Below are 27,689 nucleotides of genomic sequence, written 5' to 3' on the forward strand. Positions count from 1 at the left end.
CCCATATGAAGTGACTGGTATGGAAAGAGTGAGAGTTGGCCTTGATTACTAAAAGATGAGCCTGTTTGCTTTAACTTACCACTAAATGCAAAAAACATTTCATCTATCCTCCAAAGCCTGGATGTTATAATGCAGGAGTGTATAAAGCTCTTGAGTTTTATACTGCCAGCTATTGAAAAAAGACCTTAGTTTCCAACTCACTTGCAGGTACCATGGTCTGTGGAAGTCTAAAACAAATAAAAATTGAGGCTAACTCCCAGCCTGGGATCCCCAGCTGAAGATAGTGTACTCCTTGTAGTATAACAATTAAAGGAAGTTGGCAGATTGAAACCATTAGGCAAGTTGAACTTACTCAAAATGTTGCCATCTTAAACTCTTATTGCCATCTAAAAGTCTAATTTTAATATTAATTTATATAGGTACAAATCCTCATTACATTTATGTCAATACTAAAACTTCCATGGACTTAGGTGTGAGGAATTTGGCTCATAAGTTGCTATATGAAGGGAATTCAGTCAGGTGGTAAACCGCCTAAAGTCAATGTACAATATGAGTACTACAAAAAAAATATGAAGCACTACGTAGTTAGAGACTGATTCTCGATGGGCAGAATCATTTAGAAATGTGGAGAAAAAATGTTGTTGCAGTGGCAGGTCACAAATGAAAAATAAAATATTGCTGGCTACTGCAGCTCACTTGGCTTCTTACAAAACCCAACTTGTCTACTACCAAATCTGATAACAAAGTACCTGGCTATGCTACAAACATTAAACATAAGGAATAAAGTAAAAAGGGTCCCTTTTTTCTCAGTACTTGTCCATACTAATAGGTTCCTATTAATCTTTTCTGAATTTCCTCTGGAGCTTTTTAACTCACAAATGTAACCATAAGGGGGGGGGGGGTGTTGCATACATGCATGATTGGCTTAGCAATAGGCAGGTGAAAAGCTTTAAGGACTATTCCATAGTGCGTGGTATCCCTCATAAGCTGTATGACTGCAATTAAGAATTTCTTTTTGCCCTGGGGAGGTAAAAGAATTGAGTTTGAAATGTGTGAATGGAACCAGACCATATGGACATCCTTCCCCCCAGAACATTTTTACTGAGGCGCATAGCTTTCTTCTCTGACAATTAGGAAACAAATGAGTTGGGTCTATTACTTCCCAGGAAAAGGACTTAGAAAGAGGACATGACATATCACAATGAAAATACATAAGCAGATAAAGAATCACTGCAAGCTCAAAACTTCAATGTTTATTGCTCAGAGACTATTATTTGTAATATCTATTATGGAATTTCTATACAAGTCCCACATTTAGGAAATATTCTACTTTATGTCACTATCATGGGTTATGTTCAGCTATACAAAATAATAAGTTAATATTCATTGGTTCATAATACACTTCTTGGAGGAGGAGTTCTCTCCTTTGGATTATTTAGATCCTTGTGGTGAGTTTTACAGAAATACCTGGGAACAGAAAGGAAACAAGTAGTTAACACAGACCTGATTAGAAAAAAGCCAAAACACAAATTCTGATCTATTCTGGGGACAATTACCCTCTAGTAAACCGAACAAATAGCTGAGGATGCTGAAATTATACTTATGGGACTCTTAAAAACACTCCCAGTAATTGCTTAGAAAGGAGGGAGATGTTAGACCAACTAAGGTGGAGAAAAAAAGACAGAAGGAGATGTGGGAGAGTTATGGATCCTACATATGAATAAGAGTAAATGATACCTGACCGCAACATGAGAAAATCTATTTTTTATTAAAGACCAGGGAATGGGCCATCTGAACTGGTCAAAGGCGTTGCTTCATTTTTGTTCTTTTGATAATAATAAAAAAAACAATTAGAAACCAAAATGTAAAGTGCATACATTTGCTGACACTGGAAGCCCAGGTTGATATGTGCTCAGGTGTTGTTTGTACACATGCAACACCCTAATCTCTTCAATAGAAAACAATATAAAAAAATCAAGAAATAGTGGATTTACATTGAAGCCAGAAGAGCTCAGAAAACTCTTTAGGACATGGTTAACTAAGCAATGGAACATATGTTTCTGAAGAAGTTGGTGGAATCAATTTGCCAAGTCAAGTCTTCCGTAACCTTAAGATATTTGACTTGTATCAAAGGAGGGAGGCAAATGTGCAGGATTTACTACACGTTCCTTCCATCTCACACAATTCTTATTCTACCAAACATTTGGGTACTACTGCTGAATATTAATAAATGAGTGATCCAGAGATTTTTCATGAAAATTGTGATACTTTCATACTATAGTCAATGTTTGTTAGTGAAAACACATTTTATATATCAACAGAATTTGGCAAACTAAGAGCCAGAGTCTGCCACTCTTACTCACACTGAGAAGTAGTACTCACAGCAAATAGTGTCTATTTCCCTCCCAAAAATTCTACTGTGATACTCATTATGAGCAAAGGTGGCAGAATCAGATCCTAAGTTAACTGAATTAATTTTAAAAGTTTGTAAACCTAGTGTAAAGTTCAAGTAAACGTGTGAGAAAAAGTTCTTAAATAAAAGCATGTGTAAGCCAGGAGCCACGTTTTCATAACAAGTTTGCTAAATGTCTATTTAAATAGAGTATAACTATTTAGCCAAGTTTTTCTTTTGCTATAAATATGCTTTAATGACAGCTTCTATGGTTCCTGTTTAAGTATATTCTGTTATGACTCTGACAGCTAATTTTCTAAATTGGACACATCTTCCCCCTTTACTTAGCATTTAGTGACAAAGATGGTCTGGGCCTGGTAATATCCGGAGGAGCTATAGAGCACTGAGCTTTAATCAGTGGCAAGCATGTAATGAAATCTGGATGTTTAAGTTAGTAGCACTCCAGGCCACGGAAATGGTGAAACAAATCTTTAGGTCTTTATCTGTTCTAAATGCTCAGTGGGATGAATGGTTAATATGCCATGAGAGGAAGATCTTTGGCAGGAGTGTGGATAAGATTGTTTTCATAGAACAAGTTTTTTAATTTATGAGAAATTAGACCAGTTTAACATACTTTCCTATATGCACGCTGAGCCCCATGTGAGCCAAGCACATGACTCTCCCTCTGCTCTCATGACCAATAACCTTAATTCCTGTAACCTTGGCTTCTGAAACCCTTCTTAGAGTGGCAAATCCATGTAGCATCTTCAAATACTACGCAGCATAGGTCCATAACCATCTTTGCATAAACAAATAGTGTATAGTGTGTTAAAAGATGTGGCACTGGAACAATCACAACTAGATACAGAAAGTTCTTTGGGTCAAATTATGTTACCCTTTTTCAAATTGATGAACATTTACTCACATGAGTAACTTGCCTTGACTTCATTGGAAACACTCTAGTAACTGTTCACCAATATAAAGAAAGGTCTCATAATTGAGTTTTTTGAGTCCAATAGATTCAAATGAGACATTAATCCATTGTCAATAAAGATGAACAGTAGATTATCATCCTCATTCTAAATTAACAAGATAACCAGACAACAGTTTTTAGGATAGTTAATATGGTTTTGGTGTGCATGCTGTCAGTCGTGGAAAGTTCAACAAACAAAAGACAGAAAAGCTTTCTTATGTGAGGGATACATCTTTGGAGGACCACCAGTACCTTACTGCAGTGAGCTTCATAATCACCAGATAGAGATCAAATCAGCAGACAAAGGGGACTCCATTGTAACCCTCAACCCTGATGACTATGTTAATGAGGCCAACTGTCAACTCTCCAACACCACTATTATACAGAACACAAAGAAGACCCCACACTACTATTTACCCAGAAACTTAAGGATATCATCAAATCCTTCCTCAAACTCCTCTAAGAGACACTTTACAAATTCATCCCTTACGAACTCACCCTAGGGACCTTCTACATGCTCCTCAAGGTACAGACAAGGGAACCGAGGCACACTCATATCTGGCCGTGACACTCTTACTGAAGAAGTATCAGAACTCTAGAAAACCCTCAAACCACTCACCACATAGGGCCAGCTTCCTGCAGGATACAACTGACTTCCTCCACAAATTCTGCAATATTTACTACTTCCCACAAGACACCCTCCTTGCCACCATGGATGTCACTTCCCTATATACCAGCATGACTCACAATTACTGCATAGTTGCCTGCCTCAGATATTTAGAAGACAATGGACAGCCCTCAGATATACACCCCAAAACACATTGCCAAACTCATCCATTTATTAGTCATCCATAACAATTTTATATTCAACAACAAACACATTGTCTAAACCATGGTTTCTTGATATACCAACCTCTTCATGGGTTACCTTGAAGAAGAATTTCTTGACAAATGCATCACAAAACCAATGATATACCTGAGATACATCAATGATATTTTCATCCTATGGACAGATGGCTTTAACTCCCTCAGATTCCCACCACAACTTCAGCTACCACAACTCATCCATTATACTCTCTCTGGAACACTCCTATGCTAGCAGCAGCTTCCTGACCCCACAATCATCTTCAGTAATGGAACCCTGCATATATATAAGAAACCATGATCACTACATCTACCTTCATAGATCCAGCAAGCACCTCAACCACATCAAGAAATCAGTTATCTATAGCTAGGCACTCAGATACCACAGAATATTCTCTGAGGTAAAGTCCAGGATATATAGCTTAACACACTTAAAACTGCCTTCACCAAACGAGAGTCCGCCAGAGAAGTTGATCACATCATGGAATGGGCCATCCAAATATCCTGAGAGAACATGCTTCAGTACAGAAATAAAACCCCCTCTGATTGCATACAGCTAGTTGTCACCTACCACCCCACACTGGAACCCATATGGGGTGCCATCAAATAGCTACAACCCATATTGGATGAGGACTCCATCCTGAAATACATTTTTCAGGAACTCCCACTTCTGGACTTTAAACAACCTCCCAACCTCTCCACACTCATCATCAGAAGCAAGGTCCCAGACCAGGACACACCAATGAAAAGCAATACCAGACCCTGCCAGCATAACAGATGCAAAACCTGCAGACATATCTCTGCTGCTACACTGATAAACACCCCCACACAACACATCTTTCAAGATATATGGATCCCACACATGTCTATCACAACATGTGATGTACCTCATCCAGTTCACTAAATGCCCCAACAACAACTATGTGGGCGAGACCAGACAATCACTATGCTGTGAAATGAACTCACACAGGAAAATGATGAAACACAAAAACACCTTATCACCTGTGGGTGAACACTTTTCACAAAGCAATCACTCTATATCTGATCTATCAGTCCTCATCCTCAAATGAAACCTGCACAACACTTTCAAAAGATGAGCCTGGAAACAAATTCATTACACCACTAGACACTAAAGATCATGGACTAAAGAGAGACACTAGATTTATGGTTTCTTACAACAATCTAACCTACTAATCCCCTTTTTTGTCCTAGGACTGCAGAAGTGTTAACAAGCCACTCGACCTTGAATGGTCCCTTAGAACATGTGTTAACTGCTTATGCTAATCAATCTGTTCCACCTTGTGTTTTTCTGTAATGCTGGGAGTTCCTTTCCCAGATCTGAAGAAGAGCTCTTGTGTGGCTTGAAAGCTTGTCTCTCACATCAACAGAAGTTGGGTCCAGGAAAAGATATCACTTCACCCTCCTTGTCTCTGCAATTAATGAAGACATTTTAATTTAAGTCCTTCTTCATTTAATTTCATTTTAATGGTGGTTTATTTACAGGTAGCTTTGCAATATGTATGTTTCCAGTTTTGTATAAAAATGTGATTTTTAAAAAAAATTAACAAACCTTTTTTTAAACTGCCAATAAGTTTTAGTTCAAATTTAGTTTGAAACTGGAAAAAAAATTTCTCATATGTTATTCAAATGCTTTGTTTCAATCTTAATGGCTATATTGAACAAGCTTTTTATCAAATATTGGTCATAATGGCTTATTGTTATTCACAATCAAAGGATGCATTTTCTACAATTAACATTTTACGTTCATTTATGTTTTTGACATTATACCCCTTCAGATTACAAGTTATGAATTTCTTATGTTTTCCCGAACTGTGTTCCATTCTGAGTGCCATTCGTTATAATGTGGCATTATGTGAATTAAAGCTATCACTGATTATGCTATTTACTAATCAAATTACATTCTTTAAAAGTGTTTTGCTAATCACATTGATTTGAACATGGTGATTTTTGAAGGACTGATTACTTAAATGTCATAAGTGGGCTACTTTTTTCATCCATTTTATCAATACACTAGTTAATCTCCATGCAATTCTTTCCTTCCCTAATACAAAGAAAAAAATCTCAATTATTTTACTGGATTTCTAAACGCTGTCTAATTTTAGTTGTCCAGGTTCTGTGCTTCCTCAGCAAAACTGTCAAGGATTGGACAAACAGAATCTTTAGGCTAAAGAAAGGGATAATTATCTGTGATGAGAGAGGGGAGGAATGGGGAGAAGTATCAGAAGGCTCAGATATTTAGTCTGTGTAAGATCACCTTTCCTCCCCAATAAAGATATTTTTATCTTTTTCAGGGTCTCCATCCCATTTTGATTCTCCTTGTCCCATTACTCTGTAATGCTTATAAATCCAGTCTATGAATCTGTCCCATATTTCTTTATGAAAAGTTACCCCACTATCAAATCAATCAATAAAGAATTATTAGTCCATATTTATTCCTGAGTGCCTTGCATAGTGTAAGGTGACTCAGCATGTTCTATATGATAAGGGATTTCTGTCGTTGTTCTCACTTTATTAAATACACCTACATTTAAAAGATATCCAAAAAAGGTGAAATCTCTACAGACCATCTTAATTAGGCAACTAACTGTTACATAACTGCTTCAGATTATCTCCACATATCTAGAGTACAGTTTTTTCCCATCCTTATTTTAGCATATGAAAGCCATCAATGTGTAATGTTCACAAGTGCTCAGCCATCACCATTTAAAAACACAATTCAAAACATAAAATAAAAATCTAACATTTTTACAAAAGTTGAACTAGATCAATAAACTCATTAAAACCTTCATGGCCAAATCCTACAATCCTCACTCCTCCAATGTATGGTCTGAAAGTGAATGAAACCGTTCATATGAGGGGCCAGCCACAGAGCATTCTGGGCGTAGGCCAGTAAAGTGTTGGAATGAGCTTCATAACACTCATCTAATGTTGTCCATGTTATTCTATCCATGTTAGAGATTTTGGGAGCTAAGAGGGACAAGGGCACTGCTAGGGGGTCTGTGACTACAAAGGTACACTGGCCAAAACTCCCATATAAGGAGAGAACAGTGACTTGTACTACCTTCAGTGGTAAACCACTAACTTTACTGTGCATTTGTAATGCTTGGTCCGAAGGTAAGTATAATTCCTATTATGATTTCATATTTATGTTCATATGTCCCTTTTATTTGTTTAGAGATCTTTTACTCTGACCACATATCATCATCCATGTGGGTATTCTATCAATAAATTATAGTATTTTCAGTTCATTGCAGATAATCTGTCAAATCTGTTAAAATTTCACACACTTTTTTTTAAAAAAAAAGACCTCTATTAGCCTTGTCATTCCTGGTTGGTTTAGCAAAATAGTTAAACTTGGTGTAACTCTTGACCACTTAATTCCTCTATTTGACTGAGTGCTGTTCAGTAGTGAATTTGTTTTCTGCAGTCCTATAGGTCTGGCTCTGCCCCTGTTAGGCAGTATTTGAATGCATTATTACCCTTTCCAATTCTTCTATTTATTGAGAAATATTTAAGTTTTCTGTGCCCTAGGATGTCCGTCTGTGAAACAGCAAATAATCTGCCTTGTTGAGGTGTTGTGTGTATTACGGTATTTCATTTGGGCTTTTTTCTATTCAGGTCACTTTGTTCTCATTGTTTCCATCGCATCTTCTGCCCAGTACTCCTGTCTCTATGACTGTGCTTTCCCTTCACTAGGATCATCATCATTAATGGTACCTTTATACTACTCAGGATGGTAGTGTTCGTTAGGTACCTCCAAAGAGTCATGGTTCCCCACATAACTCCCATTTAGCAAACTCTTGCTTCTTCCACTAATTTGAATTGACAACTAAACCTCACCTTAAATATTCTTACACCTGCTTATTAATATGCTCTGGAAGTGAACGTAAGGGTGTCTCAATTTACATGCAAATAAGCCAGCAGAAGACATCAGTTAATGTAAGATGGCAATCCTATTAGTTGTCAGGTTTTTTTTCATGCTACACTCCTCTCTTTTGGCTTTTTATTATATTCAATTATACTCATCTTTCCAAATTCAGAGTCATATGTATTGCTGGATGCAGGGAGCATAATGATAATAGAATTTATATTACAATTGTAATCAAAATGTGACAGCCTCTGTGTAAACACATAGCAAAAGATAATCCTGTCCCCAAGAGTTCACACTGGTAAATGGGTGAATCGCTAAATGACTAAGTACATACAAGTAAATTCACAAATGTTGGTTTGCATTTGCTGAAGGTATGTTCAACAAGCCTAAAAGTTGAGGAGCTCTGCAGACTATTTCCTCTAGGTCACTTATTCACATCCAGTCCAAATTGGATCGTGAACAAAAGATATATTCTCCTTGCTTTTTGGTAGCTTGTGTGAAACCATTTGGTGGCCTCAATCCAGTTCCCAATGGATGAATGCCCATATCATATAATCATTTTGTACTCATTGGCCATCCCTGCAGGAAGACCCAGGAGTAAATGAGAACATTTAAACTACCATCTTAATCCTCAAGATTGAGACACAATTTTTGTGTGTGTGTGTGGAACTTATCACTGTTCTGTGAAAAATAAACTGAAGTTCTCTAGTACCTTTCATTAACACTAAACTCACATTTTAGAAATTTTATAGTCAGAAAAGTAAAGAAAATTGTTTTATCCCTATTGTGTTCTACTCAGGTTCTGATATCACACCTATCACTGTAGTATCTGAGCACCTTCCAGAGGTGCATGCTACCAATAGGGCATGAAATGATGTCACTATCATATAACACGTTTGGCTCTTTGTTACTTCCTTTTCCGCAGGAGAAAGGGAGTTGGGGGATTCTATTCTTATTTTTAAGTCATTTCTGTGCACTGCACTATGAATTTTTAATAATGAAAGTGAAGTCAAAGAAGTGTGCATTGCATTTGGAATATAGGGTGATTTGGTCCGTGGTGGTTCTGAGATGCTCACTGTGTTTTGTAATAGAAAACATGGAATAATTAATTATGTGTGGCAAGACAGGACCATTGGATAGTGCCATTTTGGTGCAGTTGTAAGACTGCTACTGATGCTTGTTTAAATAGAATTCTGGATAAATGCCAGCTCTGACAGTGTTCATTCTTATCAAGGTTTGTCCCCAGGCCTCTCATTTTTCTCGGTGACACTGCATGCTAGGACACATCTGTGTAAATCCAGTTAATTTTTTTATGGAAAAAACACAAACTTTACATTTCACCTTTAGTACATATACATTGTCTAGTTAGTATATGACATGTAGCATTAGGAGGAAACACAAATGATAGCACTGAATGAATGCTGCATACAAACAGTCTTCAAGATTGTCAGGTATAGTCACTTATTCAATTAAAAGGAAGAAAAAAAGAACCACCACATAGGCACATAAAAATCCTTTTAAAAATATGTTAAAGACCATTTTAAGAGCCGTTTGTCAAATATCTAGCCCTTAATTCTGTATTTTTTTCAGAGTATTCATAGTTTTATGTAACGTTAGCAGTTTTATATTCATAGCAAAATTGAATCAAGATCTGGAAACTTCCTCATTTAATCCATCTATTTACTCCCAAAGCCAATATAAACTTTGATTACATTAGAACAAATCATAAAGCAGTGTTGAAATAATAGCAGCAGGAATTCCATCAAGTCAAATATCTAATATTTTATAGAAGTACATGGTTAATTCCACATATATTATTAGCCAGGAATATTTATAGTTAAACTGATTTATGTAATTTTTTGGCTGAATGGTTGCATTCATAGTTGTGCATAATAATTTATGAATATTCATGGTTAAACATTGTAAGATCTAGAATAAGTAATAGGAAAAGAGGGAATGACATGAACTCCATTCTGCTTTGCTTGCTTTAAGTGTCATCCCATTAGAACACCCACGATACTTATTAAAACAACAATAAAACATACAGTGAACCCATTAAAAAGTTTAAGAACAGTGCTTAATTTCAAAAAGTCACTATGTACATTCATATATAAATCAAAACTTGTTTGTTAAATGTTTCTATTATGTTGTCCAACACAGGTAAATCCTTGTGCTAAGAAATTAAAATATGAATAGTTATGTGTTGTATATACAGTACAGCTCTTTTGTACATATTTATTATGTTGCCACTGATTCTGAATACAAACTTCTGTATGATAATTGTGCAGATTAGTTTCTCATAGTTACAGACAGTGCTGCCTGTGGATGTGAATGCTTAAGTTACTAATCTTATATTGTAAATAGTATTGTGAATATAAATGCATCATTGGTATTGTTATAAGTATTGTTTGTTTTTGCTGATTCAACAAGGATGCAAAAATAGATAACACTACTCAAATCTAACTCAGACTACATTTATATTTTATCATATTAATTATATTATATATCATGTGATAAAATATAATGTATCTTTTATACAGAAATATTTCTTTAATGTTGTGTATTTACTATGCTCGCCGCAGCATGAAGAAGAATTTAAAATTTTATCCCCATTTTGGAAGGTTAGTTTGCTGTGACGTCTTTTGTGCTGCTTGTTAACCGATCCTCCAAAATGGTAGAGATTGATGTTGCCTCATGGGAAATTTTGAAACATGAACATGTATCTATGAGGAAAAAAGTTATGCTGATAATATTATCATATGTTCTTCTTGTGTCTGTTTTTTTGTTTTGTTTTTTTAAATCAAGGATGTTTGCATTAAAATGAGATATTTTCTACGAAATAGCTCAGCTACTCCTTAATTTTTAGGTGTGTGCTGTCAATCATATTCCCATAGATTAAAATCAAGGACATCTGGCCCAGATCACTCCCTGTGCTTTCAGTCATAATGGCCCATGAATAATTCTCTTCATCTGTCAGAGGCTGGGGAGCTGAAGTCCTGTCATTACCCCACTTCCAACTGCAAGGGAGCTCTTTGACATGAATACAGGAACACAACACAGTAGGAGCTACTCATTGTTAGGCGGAGTTAGCTATTCATCATCCCTCCATTTAACCCCTGGGGGAAGTACACACAACATTTAAAGCTGACCCTGTTAGTGTTCATTCCCACTCCTCACCTCTCTCTTTTGTGAGTTTACCACAGTGAGAGAGCTTGAGCCAAGGGTGGATGCACAATCTGACAGGGACAAAAGTAGACCACAGGAAACAATACCGAAAAGACTTTCCTCTCAATGTAAGTGCAGGCTTTCCACAAATGCCCCGAGAACTATGAGATAATTCTACTGATTTCAGGGCATCCATTGGGCTGAAGGGCTACACTTCAAGCCCATAATTGAGGGAGACAATTTCCCACTTTCTCACTGAATACATCAAGAAAACTTTGTGCTCTGAATATGCCTTGTTGTAGTGAAAGTTTTGCATAGGATGGCATGACTTGTCTCTTTGATTTCATGTATAGAAGAATAAGATGAACTCCTACTGCCTCCATGCCAAGCAGACTGTTTTCTTTGTTGAAAATATTTTGCTGATATGGATTTGTGGCATTTGCCACTGATCCCTGCCATGTGACTGAGGCATACACTTTCATAACCCAGAACCATGTTGGGTGACTGGGGCCAGGAAATGAAGAGCAGTCTCTTATAGGACTCGTGTCATATTTATTAATCCACTGTCCCTGTTTTCTTGCAAATGTGCCTATAATAAAAAAAAAATTGGGGGTGTAGAAAGGGATGAGTGTTCTAGAATATATTTGGGGCCAAACTTCAATAGAGCTACACACCAATTTATCAGAGGTGAAGATCTGGCCAGAGATTTATAAACTAAATTGACCTTAAATCGAGACTTTTCTACCATTTTCAATGAAGTGTCTGACTTTTTTTTGTTTTTTGTTTTAAGGAGAGATCCATGCACTGTGGACAGCTGTATTTTCCTCAACAAGTGGTTCATTTAAAGTCTTGACACAGTGTGAATTTAGGTATATGAATAATGTTAAAAATGACAGCCTTTATGCAGTGAAGTTATTTCCAACTATTGCTACTAATCGATTTGCTTTCACTGATGAGCTAAGCCAATATTTGCAACGAGGCTTCTTGAGATGGAGAGGCCAGTAGATTAACCATTAACTGCTGACTTATTTTTATGTTAAGTCTTTTTCTTTTTAAACCTTTGACGAAAAATATGTAGTGTGATAACTGAAGCTATGCACCACAGTGCACTTCTGTACTCTAGACTGCCCGGCTTTCTGGAGAGTGAGGCAAGTAGAGAAGAATTACATTATTTTACTGGAACTTATTTATAATGATTATTGCATAATTGCCAGTTGAAGCAGGTTTCCAAGCTTTCTTTGAAAATATAATTATGATCCTGCCAGCCTCTTCCTGAAGTAGTCTGCTCAGAGTCATGTTACAGGAGTGATTGCACAGCTCCTTTGTACTGAGAGATTCTAAATATAGGCCCTTTTTTTGCCCTGACATCTCTACATTTTCCTCCAAAACCCTTGACTATTTCTTAGGCACCATACTTCAATCCATTTCAAATTGTGGTGAATGTAGGGTGATTTGGACCAAATGTGATTTGGTCCGTGGTGCTTCTTTGATCAGGTTCTTAGGTATTCATATCGCTTTGCAAGAGAAAACTGGAGGAGATAGAGCACTTAAAAAAAACCTCATGCACTCCACTTGAGCTGTATAACCAATTAGATGAGCTGGTTGAAATTTTTTAATCAACATTTTTTTTTGGATGAAAAATGCAAATTTGGATTGACTCAAACATTTTGCACTCAGATTGAAGTCACCAGATTGTTTTGGTCAAAATAAATACATTCAGAACAAAATGAAGCATTGTTTTGTTTTTTAATTCAAAATGTTTTTTTTGCTTTGAAATTTCCTTCATTTTTTTTTAAAAAAAGCAATAATATTAATAAAATTTCTCAATCAAAATGAAATGTTTTGTTTAAGATCTAATAATTTTTTAAACTTGTTTGTTCCCCAAAAATTTCAAAGAAATTCTGTTTTGGGTTTACCCAAAACAATTTTTTTCCTGATTTTTCAGAACTGCTCGTGAACTTAAAAATCAGTTATAAAAACATTTATACTAACTAGCCTCTTCAAATCCTCCTACCCCTGTCTCTCGGTCTTCTTCCATGCTGCCCAGAAGTCTTATCATTCCCTCTATGGCCAAAAGTGACATGCCTCCTCCATCTTTAATTTCCCCCTGAAAACTCACATCTTCAAGTACTTTGTCCCATTCACTGTAAGTAAAACTGGCAAAAAAAGTTTGGCTCTTCTCTACAGTTAATTGTAATAAAGTGGGAGAAGGGGGAGAGGAAATCATGCTCTAGATTTTATCTCAGTATTCAAAATCACGTCACTTGATCATGGTTTCTAAGTACTCATTTGGGGAAGATATTTGTGATAGTAGAAGATTCTTTAATCTACTGGAAAAGAGCATAATGAGATTCAGTGAAACTGAAGTTAGACAAATTCAGACTAGAAATAAGACACAAACAGTGACGGTAATTGACTACTGATACAACTTACAGCAATTTGGTGGATTGTCCATCACTTGACATCTTTAAATCAAGACTGAATGTCTTTCTAAAAGATATGCTCTAGCTCAAACTGACATTGGTCTTGATGCAGGAATTACTAGGTGAGATGGAGCCCTGTGACGTGCAAGATGTAATACTAGAAAATCATAACGATCCCTTCTCAACTTAAAGTCTCTGGATCTGTGAAAATTCATCATCAAGATGTCTACAATCGAATTTTTTTTTTAAACCAGCTCTGGTTTTAATGTCTCAGTCTCAGTTTCCCCGTATATAAAATGGGGATAATGCTTATATATGTCATAGGAGAATTGTGCAGATTAATTAAGTAGGGTGGATGGAAAGTTAATGGGTCTTAGACTCTTAACTGCCTTAGTCACTTTGGAAAATTTTACCCTTAAAATTTGAAAAGTGTGTTGAGTACAAATATTATTACTTTTTATGAATTTTACTACACAGTTAGACTTAGATGTTCTGTTCATTAGAATGGTAGAATGAATAATTTTGAATTAAATAAGAATCTCCTTTAAAACTCCACCCAAAAATCCAGCCAAACTCTTTTTGAAGATCTGAAAAGAAAAATCATTTAACTTTGTTTACTTTTAATTTGTGTATGCTTTTATATGTATATCTTACCCCAAAGTGAAAAGCAGATATGACAAAATATCAAAAAACAGTTTGTTTTCACAAAACTTTCAGCTCAGTTTTGCAGAGTCAAGAGGTCTGCAGATAGTTTGAGTGAGCATCAGATAAATATGCTCTAGCCTTTCGGATGTGTATCTGAGCTGAACCTAACCTCCAATTATTTGGAATTTCACTTATCTCTGGTCCATGAGCATGCCTCCATAATTTTTGGGGCATAAGCAGGACAGCTGATCACTTTTTGAATTTTCCTCTGCTAGCTACTCATATATGGCAGCTAATGATCTTGCTGTGAGAGGTGAATTCACATACTAGGAGATGTGTATGTAGTCACAACTTCAGACAATATCTATCCCCATTTTTTTGTCTCGATTTACATGTACAGTCTTAGTCCAGAGTGCCTTCCTCTGGCTGGCAAACCCAGACCAAGCTTCTTTGTTCCCCTTCCTTGAATTTAGACAGAATATCATCCCAAATGGAACTATCATCTGACTGAACCATATTTATGTTAACTTCCAGGTAACTCCTTTATTGGACTCTGTCAAGTTATGCTTACTATCTACAAACATTTAGACTCACAAGAAAGTAGTAGGGATTGTTGCAATTTGTGTTTATGTCATTGAAATGAAAAGAATATGACAACTGGTTTGTGTGTATGATGGACCAGCTTGGTTCCACTTCTGCAAATTAGCTGATATGGATGCAATTGCAAATTTCTATAGGCTAAATTCAATCTAGGCAGAACTCAATTGATTTTGACTCTTCTTCCATGGAAGCTGTTAAAACAGATCCTTACATTCAGATTTTTCTCTTTGGACAGCCATACTCTCTCACATGTGGAGAATCAGATATCACATGCGTACAGTGATAATTAAGCTCTTACAATACACTCAGGTCCTGATGCTTCATTGTGTTACATCAGTTTTATGCCAGTGTAACTCCACTGAAATTTACATTGAAACTTTCCAAACTGGACTTTTATTTCATCACCTTTCAGTTTACTGAGACAAGGGAAGCAGTTGCAATGTATTTAAACACAGACATATCTTAACACAATACAGATGAGGAAGTAGTTCAGTTATTCTCTGTCCTTATTGTCATCTTGCTGCTTACATTCATTGTCTTCATCTATAAGGGAAGAGTAGTTTATGAAGAACACTACTTACTCCTACTAATGATGAAATCTTATTACAAATCCCAGTCCCTTAGGCCTAGATTAACTCCTGTGTCTATACCACTTTCCAGTGAGGATGGCAGAGCCTTTGGTTTTATAAACTCTATGGGGTCAAAAAGGAATCTGTTGCAGTGGAAAGCTGCTACAAACTCCCCTGCAGCAGGTAAATGGATTCAATGCATCTCATCAGCAGCCTGACCACACCTTAACACTGACCTCATAATGTAGAAACTGCCCTAGTAGACAGGCAGTCTCCTTTGGACTGAATCCCACGGTGTGCCAGGAGGTGTAAACTCCACCTCTCAGCACCAGCTTAGACTCTGGGGTCCTATGAGCTTGTTTTCTAGGTTCAAGTTCACTCCCATACAATGACTGGATTTTTATTAGAATGTCATTTTTCATTCTTCTTCTAACTAACAAAAACTATAATGTTGTTCATAGTGAAAGAGACAATTTGTATTTTTATTGGGAACCATTTATATAGTAAGACACTAATTATGCTGAGACTGCTATAAAACAAAAATATAACTCTGGTAATATTTTGCTCCTGACATGGACTAATACATAGTCACATACATTACACCTTTTTGTTATAAGCTATGGTACATACAGTAATTATGCATGTGATTATAATTAGGCTTTAAAATGTGGAAGTCCAGAATCAATTACCATAACACAAAAGCATCCATAAGCAGTTATTCTGCTGTCACTGATACTTGATGTGCAATAATGTTCTATAGAAAGTCACTTATCAAAACTGATTTTAAAACCATGATGGACTGCTCATTTTACTTCTCCAGAATGTCTCCTACATTAAAATATGGATTATGCTCTTTTTCCATTTGCAGCACATGTGCTTGTGTGGCTATAACCAGTCCCAGATGCACAGCCTAATTATTTTGCTCATTTGACCTATTTTTAGGACACAATTTCAAAAACCACTATGGTCTTTTATTTAAATGACAGCGACATATATGAATAATGGCTTTTAAAAAATTAATAGCATAGGTTTTGAAAGAGTCGACCAGGCCATATATCAGAGCAAAATGTTAGGGCTAGCATTCCAATCCCTTTATAATATGGAAAATAGTCCTTTTTATTTTAAATATATACTGAGACAGATTTTGTGTGTATTTTTTCAGGAAGGAGAGTAAAACACAGGTATAAAGAATGAAGCAATGTATCCCAAGCCTCTCTTTTGGCCATTAGTCCTTATTGTGGACATTATGAGGAAAGAGATGCCTAGAAAATGACTTCTTAGAGACAGCATCTAAATCTTAATATAGTTCATGGCATTTTTCTATGATAATTCAATATAAATGAGTGGGTGTTTCAATCCCATTCACTTTTTATCAGTTTCCTGCAAGACATTTTTGGAAATTAAATGTATACAAAATTAGTATAAGTAAATAATTTAAGTTTCAATACACTGGTTTGAGTGGATGAGAGATGGATCTGCCTAATATGAAATAACAGAATAATTCCTACAAGATGGTAAATATTTTCTATATGTAAAGGCAATTATTCAGTGTAAGAATATTTTTTCTTCCATAAATTTTTAGTCCTAAAATCTACCTTTGACTTAACAGGACAATTTGCTGCTATAGGATTAAAAAATTGTGTTTACTGTAAAGAGTACAACTTATCTTTTGCTAGTCACATGATTTAAAAAAATCGAAGTCTAAACATTATTTTCTTGGTCTTGTTCTTTGCATTTTTACTTTATTTTACTGGGACTATATTAAAATAAACAGAACAAGACAAAAACAAGAAGGAAAATGCTGAGTGTCACATGGTCCTAGTATAGGGATAATTCTTCTGTATACTGTTGTATCTCTGGAGGCTACAGACTATTAAACTTCACTGATTGTACCTGTTACCCTAATGCATTATTCATGAATTGGCACCACAACATCTTCAAACAGCCTGTCATTTTCCATTACTTTCCATCAAAGAAACCATATGCTGTTCTCACAGTATATTGATACTAGAGCATATACAAAGCAGACAGACAGGAACATAGAAGCATTATCTGTTTTCAGATGAGCTTTTCAAATAGTTATTATTAAACACTGATTTTAATGGTCTGATTATTTGTGCTTAAATTTATGAAACTTCAGCAGAGAACAATTGATGACTGCTTCTTTACAGTGAAAATGATGCAGTTCTCATAAAGATAAATGACTTTCCAGCCAGTGGAATTGTGCCAACAAGATATTTAATCAAGGGGATTGTGTGGTAGATTTTGTTTTTAAGATTTCTTCTCCAAGCTTCTCCCATGCACAGTGGAAACCCCTGAGCATTAGTACTTCCATTACTGTACGTAAGCCTGGCAAAACTCTAGCTGGTCTCTCACAAAGGATTAATACTTGTCTTTTACCAGCAAAATAAAATACTGATTTTTTTTTCATGTTAATCCTCCAGGTAAACACTGGCAAATATATTTTGTGCCTTGGCTGGCAAATGCCCATAGTAATTTTGCAAGACTTACTATGCACAATATCAGATCTAAAAGAAAACCTGAAAAAAAGAAAAATAGATAAAAGGTACTTAATGCCACAGGGTATCAGTTCAGAAATTACTAAAGACAGTAGCAATTTGACAATTTTACACTCTAATTTTTTCTCTTTCTTCCTAGCCATTTTTGCAATATAATTTTATAGCATTATATGATGAAGCTTTGCAAACTGTCAAAAAACATACTCCGATCAAATATTCAATTTGTTGAAGTCTGCTTATGCATCATCATTCATAACCATCAAGACGTTCAGTAGCATTCATTCATAAATTATCCTCATATCTTGCACATTAAGCTTTTATTAGGTTAAGAGAGAAAGGCATCACATTTCCTCCGATGTTCAAGATGATTTTAAAATTAATGGACTTCTCAATTTTTCATTTTAAGATTGTTCCTTTTTTATTTCTTTAATAACCCTGAGCTGAACTGAAAATGATTGAATATCATAGGAACTGATTCTTCTTTCATTTACACCAGTGTAAATCAGGAATCACTCAGGTGAAGTCAATTAACTTACAATGGTGTAAAATTGATGTAAGTGAGAGCTGAATCTGGCCCCATATCACCAAAATGTGTTACAGAGTAAAATAATAAAGAGCTCTGTATTCATTTGAGAGTTGACATTTGGCAGGTATCTTTTTACTAGCATCTTAGCACTCCAATGAATGGGTTGGTTTAAAAAGACTAAGATAAGCACAAGGGATTTTAACCATATTTTGGCTGTCAATAAGATTTTGTTTAAAAAGTACCTCAGCTGCTTCTGGATGAAGCTAAGCAGAATCTCAGTGTTTCCTTATCACTTGTGAACAATCTGTTGAATAAATGAAGAAATTAAGCTACAGTTCATATACAGTATTTGCTTCATGTAACCCATTTTCACTGCTGCATATTTCTTTATGTTGCTTTCTGAGCAAATCCTTTTTGAAGAGGAAGAGCCTTCCACACCTAATACACAAAATAGAAAAGTAATATAGGATTCCACATTGCTGGGTTTTTTTCTTTCCCCAGTATCCAAACTACACATGATGAATTCAGTTAATTGGAAGGAAATACAAGCAATAGTACATTACATTTCCTCCTGCATTTTTTTCAAGTACAGATTTCATAGGTATTTGAAGGTCACTATACAGAAGAGTGACTTACAGCCAAGTAGCACGTGCCATCCACAAGCTTCTCAAAGGGTACAAATTCAGTCCTGGTAATTAGGGCCAGCAGAAGGCCTTCAGCCTCATTATAAAGTACTGAAACATTGCTGAACAGGAGACCAGAACAGCAGCTGACATTGGTCTCCGGACCCCCTGTTTACTGGCCTCCAGAAGAGGAGAATGTTAGTGGGGTTTGTGGGTAAGCCAAGGAGAGGGCCACCAGATCTGTGATTATAGTCAATGGGACCTTTCAACTCCAGAACAAAGGCCCAAACCTGGCCCAAGTGCACACTAGCCAAAATATTTTACCGTACTATAGATGGTAACAATTTGAATGGGTTACGGTCTTCAGTTGCTAGAAGGTTAGTGTCCACATAACAGAAACCATTATCACAACTAACATTTATAAGCATAAAGCTAAATATTATATGTGCAAGCCACTAGAGAGGATTTCTCCAATTCAGGGTTGAGGCACTCTAGTGGAGTGGTGTAGGGAAATTGCTTATACTTTTTTCTGTGGATACAACTGACACAAGCACATAATATTTTGGAACACATTTTAAAAAGGTGGACTCTATATGTGCATGAGTAACTGTGCAGGTGCAATCACTTTCATGTACAATTTACATAGACAAAAATTCATATTTTTGTTTATTTTTTGGTACGTCAGCTCTATCATTTAATTGACAGTGCAAAAGAGCTGAATGAGTAAAATGCTTATATGTTTAAAGTAGCTCACAAATGAACATTAGGTAGATGCACTTTCGAAATCTGATCAAATATTTCAGAGTCAGTATGTGTATCTGAAGAGATGAGTTGCGATGCTAAGAGCATGTTTAGAAGAAAAATTGTTATTCAGCAATTGTGTGATTTTTATGGCTATCCAAAAACAGGTCTATCTTTGACTACATTAGCTTCTCTCTCGGGAATACACTCAAACTGGAAATGTCTTTTCATTTTCCATTGGTATTACTACTTTCTTTTATTTGAATATCTCTAGGGCACATACCAGGCAGCTCATTTTACATAGAAAAAGAGATCCAATGAATAACTGAAGTTTCTATTTTATTGTAAACAAACAAAGAAATGCTTCCACACCTTGCCAACATCCAGGGAAAATAGTCCAAAGTTTTCATAAACAAATGCTACATATTACTGAATTGTCCATATGTTATTTCCTGTCACTTTTTTTTTTTAATTAATGGAATGGCATCAGAAAGTGATGATGAGCTGAATACCACAGCATCTTTGTTTCCATTTGGAACAAGAATCCTATTATTTTTATGTCCTTGTCTTTCAACTCCCATGCAAGATGCATTTCTATAAAATAAGAGCTTTAAGGGAGGGCAGTACAATAAAAACATCTAACCAGAGGTAGATCTTTTTCAACTTTCCCCAAAGAATTACTACTTCAGGTGGAGTGCAAGATTTCCTTCATATGCACACAGTGAAGCTTACTCTCTGCATTTTTAGAGGTGTTTTTCCCCCTATATTATGAACTAGAGCAGAAATTTCCAAATTATGAACCATGGACCATAGCTCGATTGCAGAGTGGTGTCATATGTAGAAATGACTGGTTACCGATGTTGATTCTTCTTTTTTCTAGCTTCTGAAATGGGTTTTAAAAAACTAAAAATACATCAGACACTTTTCTATTGCTGTACTTTGTAAGTTGTTGCTGTAGCTGTCACATGGATGTTATTCAGATGCTAGTAGAATGAAATGTGGTCCATGCAGCCATTAATGGGAAAGACGACTCACAAGACAATCTCCCTATTCAGGCGTAGTCCATACTGTGAGTGAAAGAATGCTATAGCCTTTTAATCTGTGTTATTTATTGATTTTACATCTGTATTATTCACGGTCCCCGGAGTGATATGCAGATAATAGCATGGAGCAGTCATTACAGCATGGAGTTCAGTTTGTTTAAATATCAATTATATAAACTAACCAGATGCTTTATTTTTGTTACTATTTTATTCATTATGGGTGTTACTTATAATTTATAGAATGTTTTGCAGGTGTAAACTAATGTAATGCAAGAACTTGATTTTATGTCAGAATAAATTGCTGTCTTCATTTCCTGCTTTCAAAGTCCACATAACTGAACTTTGATAAATTGTATTATACCATGATTTTTTCAACAATGTTTTATTGATCTTATTGAAACAAGCTTGTTATCATTTGCTAAATGCTCTTAATCCTTAAACAAATTGCATACAAATACTTGTTTTATGGGAATTTTTCATAGTTTATTTCAACATTTGCTACCTACAGTTTAGCATCTGGAATTCTAAAAGTTCTGCCATTTAGAGTTCAGCAAAATACTTGTTGGAATAATTTACTCAATCTGGTTTTCACATTACAAATTACTCATGAATAAACTTTGATTTTTACAACATTGCTTGCTCTTCAAAATTGATAGATGAATGCCTACGCAAATATATTTCAACCTATTTTGGAAACTGACACCATTTTATCAGGTATTGACTATTCATGGTGTATGATTTGTCATTTAAGACAATGGTTCTCAACCAGGGGTACACATACTCCAGGGCGTACACAGAGGTCTTCCAGGAGGTATATCAGCTCATCTAGATATTTTTGCCTACTTTTACAACAGGCTACATAAAAAGCACTAGTGAAGTCAGTACAAACTAAAATTTCATACAGACAATGACTTGTTTATATTGCCCTATATAATATACACTGAAATATAAGTACAATATTTATATTCTAATTGATTTATTTTGTCATTTATACAGTAAAAATGAGGAAGTAAGCAATTTTTCAGTAATACTGTGCTGTGACACTTCTGTATTTTTATGTCTGATTTTGTAAGCAAGTAGTTTTTAAATGAGGTGAAACTTGGGGCGCACAAGACAAATCAGACTCCTGAAAAAGGTACAGTAGGCTGGAAAGGTTGGGAGATACTGCTCTAAGTCACATGATATTGTTACTGCCTCCATTGGGTAACTGAAAGTTTTACAAACAAATGGAGGGACATCAAAGAGATTTGAAGATGCTTGTGTGGATGCTTCCAGTCTGACTCTTCACATGAACACACATTATCAGCAGTTTTTAGGAGGAAATGTTTGTTTTCCATTGATACATTGTGGGGAAAAAATTAAAAAACAGATACATATATGAATGTTTAATGAGAATGGATGGAACATTGTTAAGAATTTTTTCAAAGCAAAGTATTATATTTTTTATTTGTGGAATTGTGATTTGAGTAATTTCTTTTTCTTTTTGGGAGATATTCAGCAGGCTCTCTTTCTTATAACGTTCCATTGATCAGCATGGAAAAAATTAGCAGAAATAAAGGCAAATAATTCACTTTAATAAATCACTTACCATGAACATATTTCATGTAGAGGTTCAACACTATATATATTTAATTATTTTTGTTACTATTTAAGAAATAATGAGCAACTCACAGTAATATTTTACTGTGCAATAATTATTTTACCCCTTCTGTACTAAACAAACAACGTTGAGAAAGTTATACTGTTTTCATTTTCAATCCATATCAGTATTACATACACTGTGTTTGCACTAGAAAAAATCAACATTAGCTGCTAGAAAAAGGACAAACTGAAAATTAGCTCTTTTGTATGTGGAAAGGAATTGGGCAACAGGTCGATCCCAAGTGCTAAAGTAGTGATCTTCACTTCCCTCATGCCAGATGATACCTGAATTTGATTTTTTTTCTATGATAGGTAATACCCTACCTCAAAGATCATTGTATGCAAGTTCCTGTGGGTAGACTTCTATGCTGTATATATACACATTGCCTATGCTGAATTCTCCTGCTTACACTGGTATAAATCAGGACTGCTATTATACCACTGAATGGAAGAAAGGCTCCAAAAACTGAAGAAAAAAGTGAAAGACAGCACATACCACAACTCATTGGTGTAACTGAGTGAAGAATCAGCCCCCCTAATGTGCACATGGACAACAGTGATACAAGCCCCATTTGTGGTCTCACACTAATTTTTCATAGGTGTAAAAATCAATTTCATTGTAGTATCTCCTGATTTACACCAAAGTAAGTGAACAGAAAATCAGGCCAAAAGTTTAAAACATTAGCTCTAAATGATACATTATACACCTCATTTGAATTTAATAAAATATATGTGAAAATATTTTGGAATAAATATGACAAAATGTTTAATATACAAAAACATCTGGGCAAAACAGGAAAATGTGAAACTTTTCAAACTTCAGTTGCAGTCATTTGTGGAGTGATATCTGGTAAATCTGCAGACATTCTTGCTGATTACAGTCATTTCAAGAATTGTCATCCTTTTGTAAAACAAATTACAGTAGTTTAGCTCATTTTGCTGTCATTTTGTGAAGTTCTTATGAAATGGTATCATCAATTATTTCCAAAAACAGTCAGCTAGAAAGGAATATCTTTTTTGGTACTTAAGAAAGAGTAGGAGCTGATATCAATCAGGGGTTAATGTGGGACAAAAATGAAGTAATCTAAAATCAAACTTAACTCATAACACCAAAAATTCCAGTATTATTTCTCACTTTATGCATCCTCCTAACAACCTGGTTGTTGAATCTCAGAGAATGATGACATCCTTTTAGTAGTATATTCTCCACTGCTGCCCAGTGTCAAGCCATTCTTGTTTGCCCATTTACAGCTAAGATTTTCTAAACATCATGTGGTGAATGTTTTGTTGTATCTCATCTTAACATGTCTTTCTGTAATTTGCCATAAAAGTAAAAAAGGACACATGGAAATGTTGAATCTCAGCTTGGGAAAGGTAGATGGATGGGCACTATAAGCTGGAACATTCAAGTGTGCCTTGAGTCTGTGCACTGGAATCATTGTACAAGCAATTAAATCAGATCAACCTTCCTCAAACTATTCAGTCCTGACTGAAAGATATGTATGTGTATTAAGTAATCTTCCCAAGGCCCTACAGGATAGTCAGGACTCCCTTCTTTGACTACTTAGGCAACGTAAGATCCTGTGTGGTGACATAATGTGGCACAGGCTATTTTTAGTTAGTTTGGGTGGTAGAGAGGCACAGAGGGCTACAGGGTCCTGTCTGTGGTCTCAATAAATTGTCTAGTTTGCTTAGTGAATCTTGCTCTAATCTTCACAGCTCTCAAAATGAAAATTAAGGATAACAGGCACAATTTTCAATTCTCTCAGATGTAATCCTTTCTGCCTTCCTTCTGGAATTCTCAGGTCATATTTTCTTTTCCCTTGGCAACCATTCAGATAAATACCACTGGATAAATTAGCAGTTCACTGCCAAAAAACAGATCATCACTTTCACTTGAAAAACTGCATCAAAGGAATAGACATTTCTTTTCCCCGAACTAAAAAAAAAAAAACTAAACTAAAATCTAAAAATGTAGCCAGATCAGCCTTAATAGTAAAAATCTTCTTCCCAATCCCAATACATATTCATTTCATATGAATTACTGTATTACAACAACACATTAGCATTGCTATGGTGATGATTGTGCCAGCACTTCCATTATTACTCACTTGTCCAGGACTTTATTACTTGACATTTAAGTTTTTTCAACCCGATGACTTCTCTCCAATTTTACAAAAATGTCGGAATTATACAAATGTCAAGATTGAAATTAATTGCTTATGATATAAATGTGTGAAAATTAAATAAAAGTGTTGTGTGAATGATGATTTGACTGTAATACTTTTTTTTTTAAAGGTAAAATGCATACTATAACTACAGTTAGTCAAACAGCTATACAATTAGCTTTCTTCTGTCATATTAAATATTATAAAATTAAAAAGTGACTTTAATGGAATATAATGGTTATGTGAGATTTTAAGTGCACAAAAGAAAGAAAATTCCCATTAACTATAATTCAATCCCATATTCATATATAATATTTTTTATTACTGTGCATGACATTAACTTTAATGCCTGTATGTCAATTTGCTCTGTGACTGAAATAGGAAAGCTGTGAGAATCAAATATGAATTGTCTGATTTTTGCACACTAGAACATTTTCCCTTCAATTTCTTATTCTGAAAACAAAAAAGGGAAAGTTATAACTGAATTGACATTAAAATAAGCATTGCCTCCTTGAGCAAGCTCATTCTAACAAATGCACTAAGAGCAAAAATCCTAGCTCTTGTCTCCCTCATGGTATAAAGCCTTCTGAAACTCTACAGCCCATCGATCTCTACAGACACAGAAAGAACTGAAATATGCCTCTTCCCCTACCAGTAGCACTCATATAGCTCCCAGCTGTGAGTCACCCAACCTCCTCCTCTGTCCACGAGATCAAATACATGATTCCAGCCCTCCCCCTCTTCCAATTGCTATAGATGATGGAAAGGGAACCTGGAGACAGACATCAGGTAGAAGTGGGTTTCTTTGCTGGCAAGTAGAGGTGAGATGTGTTTTTCTCTGACTTTATGGGCTGAGAGAGTTAAAGAAGGAGCAAACTGTGGAGCAGGCCCAGATTCATATAAAGAGACCCAAGTCATGTGATTAGATAGAGTCACTTTTTTAAAAGTAAATCTTGCACCTTTCTGGTTAAGATAAAAAATTGAAAACATAACCCATTTGTAATTAATGCTGTGGTGTCTTTCTGCATCCACAGGCAGCCTGAAACAATGGCTCTAGGAAATGTGAATTATCCTATGGATCATAATAGGCTATTAACAACACTGTAAAGTAATGGGTAGACCCTCTGACATCATCCCCCCAGAGAACTCTGTATTTGGCAGCTGAGTGCTGTGGGCCTGACTCCCCAAAGATGTGCACTCTGGCACCTAGGGTAGGAAGAAGGGGGCTCCCTCTTCTATAACCCTTGGCTTTTCAGAGGAGAGAAGGGACCCTTTTTACCATCCCTACTACATATAAAGGAAAGTATCACTCCTGGAGGGAAAGGGTAGCTCTCTCTACTGTTGCTTCTATCTCTCTGTGAAGGAAGGGGACAACTTCCATCACTGCCATCTCAAGTAGGAAGGTAATAGCTATAGGGGTAGAACCATAAAGGGTTCCTATGCATCTAGGGCCCCAAGTTGCCTGAATCAAGACCTGCTCAAGAGAAAGTTTTGAAATGGAGCTTTCAAAAGAGGAAGGGTCTTTCAGGTTGAACTCTACCAGGATCTTCACCACAGAAAAGTATTCTTTTTCCTCCTAAAAATGCTCTACCCACAACAAAACTGTTTAAAAAACTACCACAAAAAATGAAGAAAAGTCTTATTTAACACCATTAGTAGGTTGCTTTCATTCTATGATCTTGTGCTATTTACAAACTCACTCTCCAGCCTCAAGAAATATTTCTTTCTTTGTTCTGTAACCAATACCCCTGACACTTTTCCAGCTACCCTACTAGTTTAATATTAATTGATTACAAGTCTACTCACAGCATAGGCACCTTCAATGATCTTTCACTACTGTAGTGTTCTAACTATTGTATCTTTTTGCCTCTAGCTATTCATTATCCCTTGGTGAACTTTGTCTAATTTAGGCTTTGAAATCTTTAATCTTTCTGTATTGTTATGCCTACCTACAGAAAGAGACAATAATAAATATTAAGGAACTAATATATTCTTTAGCTTTCTATAAAAGTTTGTTGTGCTGGGTTAAACATTAAAATAAGTATTAATAGAGTATATAGACACATTAAATACTGTAATGTATCTATTAGAATATATAACAGGAAATTAAGTATTGCATTTAAGGGATAACTACAAGCCCTGATCTAACATTCATACAACCAAAATGATAAAGTAACCATCTTGAGAAACTGGGAAAGCAGCTGGGTTTTATATCTTGATGAGTTTAATTGGGGGTGGAGTAATGGAAGGACTTAGTTCACCTGTGAGTTGTTTAAGAATTTCCTTGCAATTATAAAAGCCTCACTTTAAACTCACAAGAAGCATCTGGGTAGTCATAATAAGGAGGAAGTCTGAATGAGTGTGTGGTTGAGCTCCTTGTAGTAGTCCTGTATAAAGATACATTTTCTAGAATGTTTTTTTGTCTTTTGTTTGTTTTTAGAGAGATGTTTTCTAAAACTATTTTCCATTATGAAATTTCAGCTAGAGAAGCAACCTTTTTAGGTTCTTTTATCTTTAAAATGGCAGGCTTGGATTTTACTAGACTTTTTCTCTAAGTTTGCCTTAGAATTGGGGATAAACAAGAAAAAAAATCTCAGCCCAAAGAGTATTATGTGCATAAGATAATAGTGGAGGGAAAGGACATGGTATTGAAACTTGAAACTAAGAGAGTAGTATGTACTTCTATAAGTCTTACTTTCATGAGTTGTTCCTTGAACTCAATTATGTCATAAGTGCTTTCTTAACCACAGTTAGTGTATGGTGAAACTCAATATCTCTCTTCTAAACTTGTTTGCTAATTAGGCAGGTTCCTATTAAAACAAGACAAACAATATTTTTAGCTCTATTTCCTTATGTTTTGTTTCTCACACAATCAGTTGAAATCACTTAGTATGTTCAGTGCCTG

At 35.5% G+C, this 27,689-nt stretch overlaps 1 long non-coding RNA gene across 1 annotated transcript; it reads right to left on the bottom strand.

The window, feature by feature from the left end:
- Window positions 1-1,265: 1,265 nt before the first annotated feature.
- Window positions 1,266-26,820, bottom strand: LOC137146234 (uncharacterized). The gene is made up of 4 exons (XR_010917854.1): window positions 26,591-26,820; window positions 18,811-18,872; window positions 5,528-5,659; window positions 1,266-1,467 (listed from the first exon to the last, which is right to left on the bottom strand). It is a non-coding gene; the product is annotated as an uncharacterized lncRNA (long non-coding RNA).
- Window positions 26,821-27,689: the final 869 nt, after the last annotated feature.

Source organism: Emydura macquarii, unplaced genomic scaffold (genome assembly GCF_026122565.2).
Source record: "Emydura macquarii macquarii isolate MOO-44397 ecotype Brisbane River unplaced genomic scaffold, CSIRO-AGI_Emac_v2 contig_431, whole genome shotgun sequence".
Classification (NCBI taxonomy): Eukaryota; Metazoa; Chordata; order Testudines; family Chelidae; genus Emydura; species Emydura macquarii.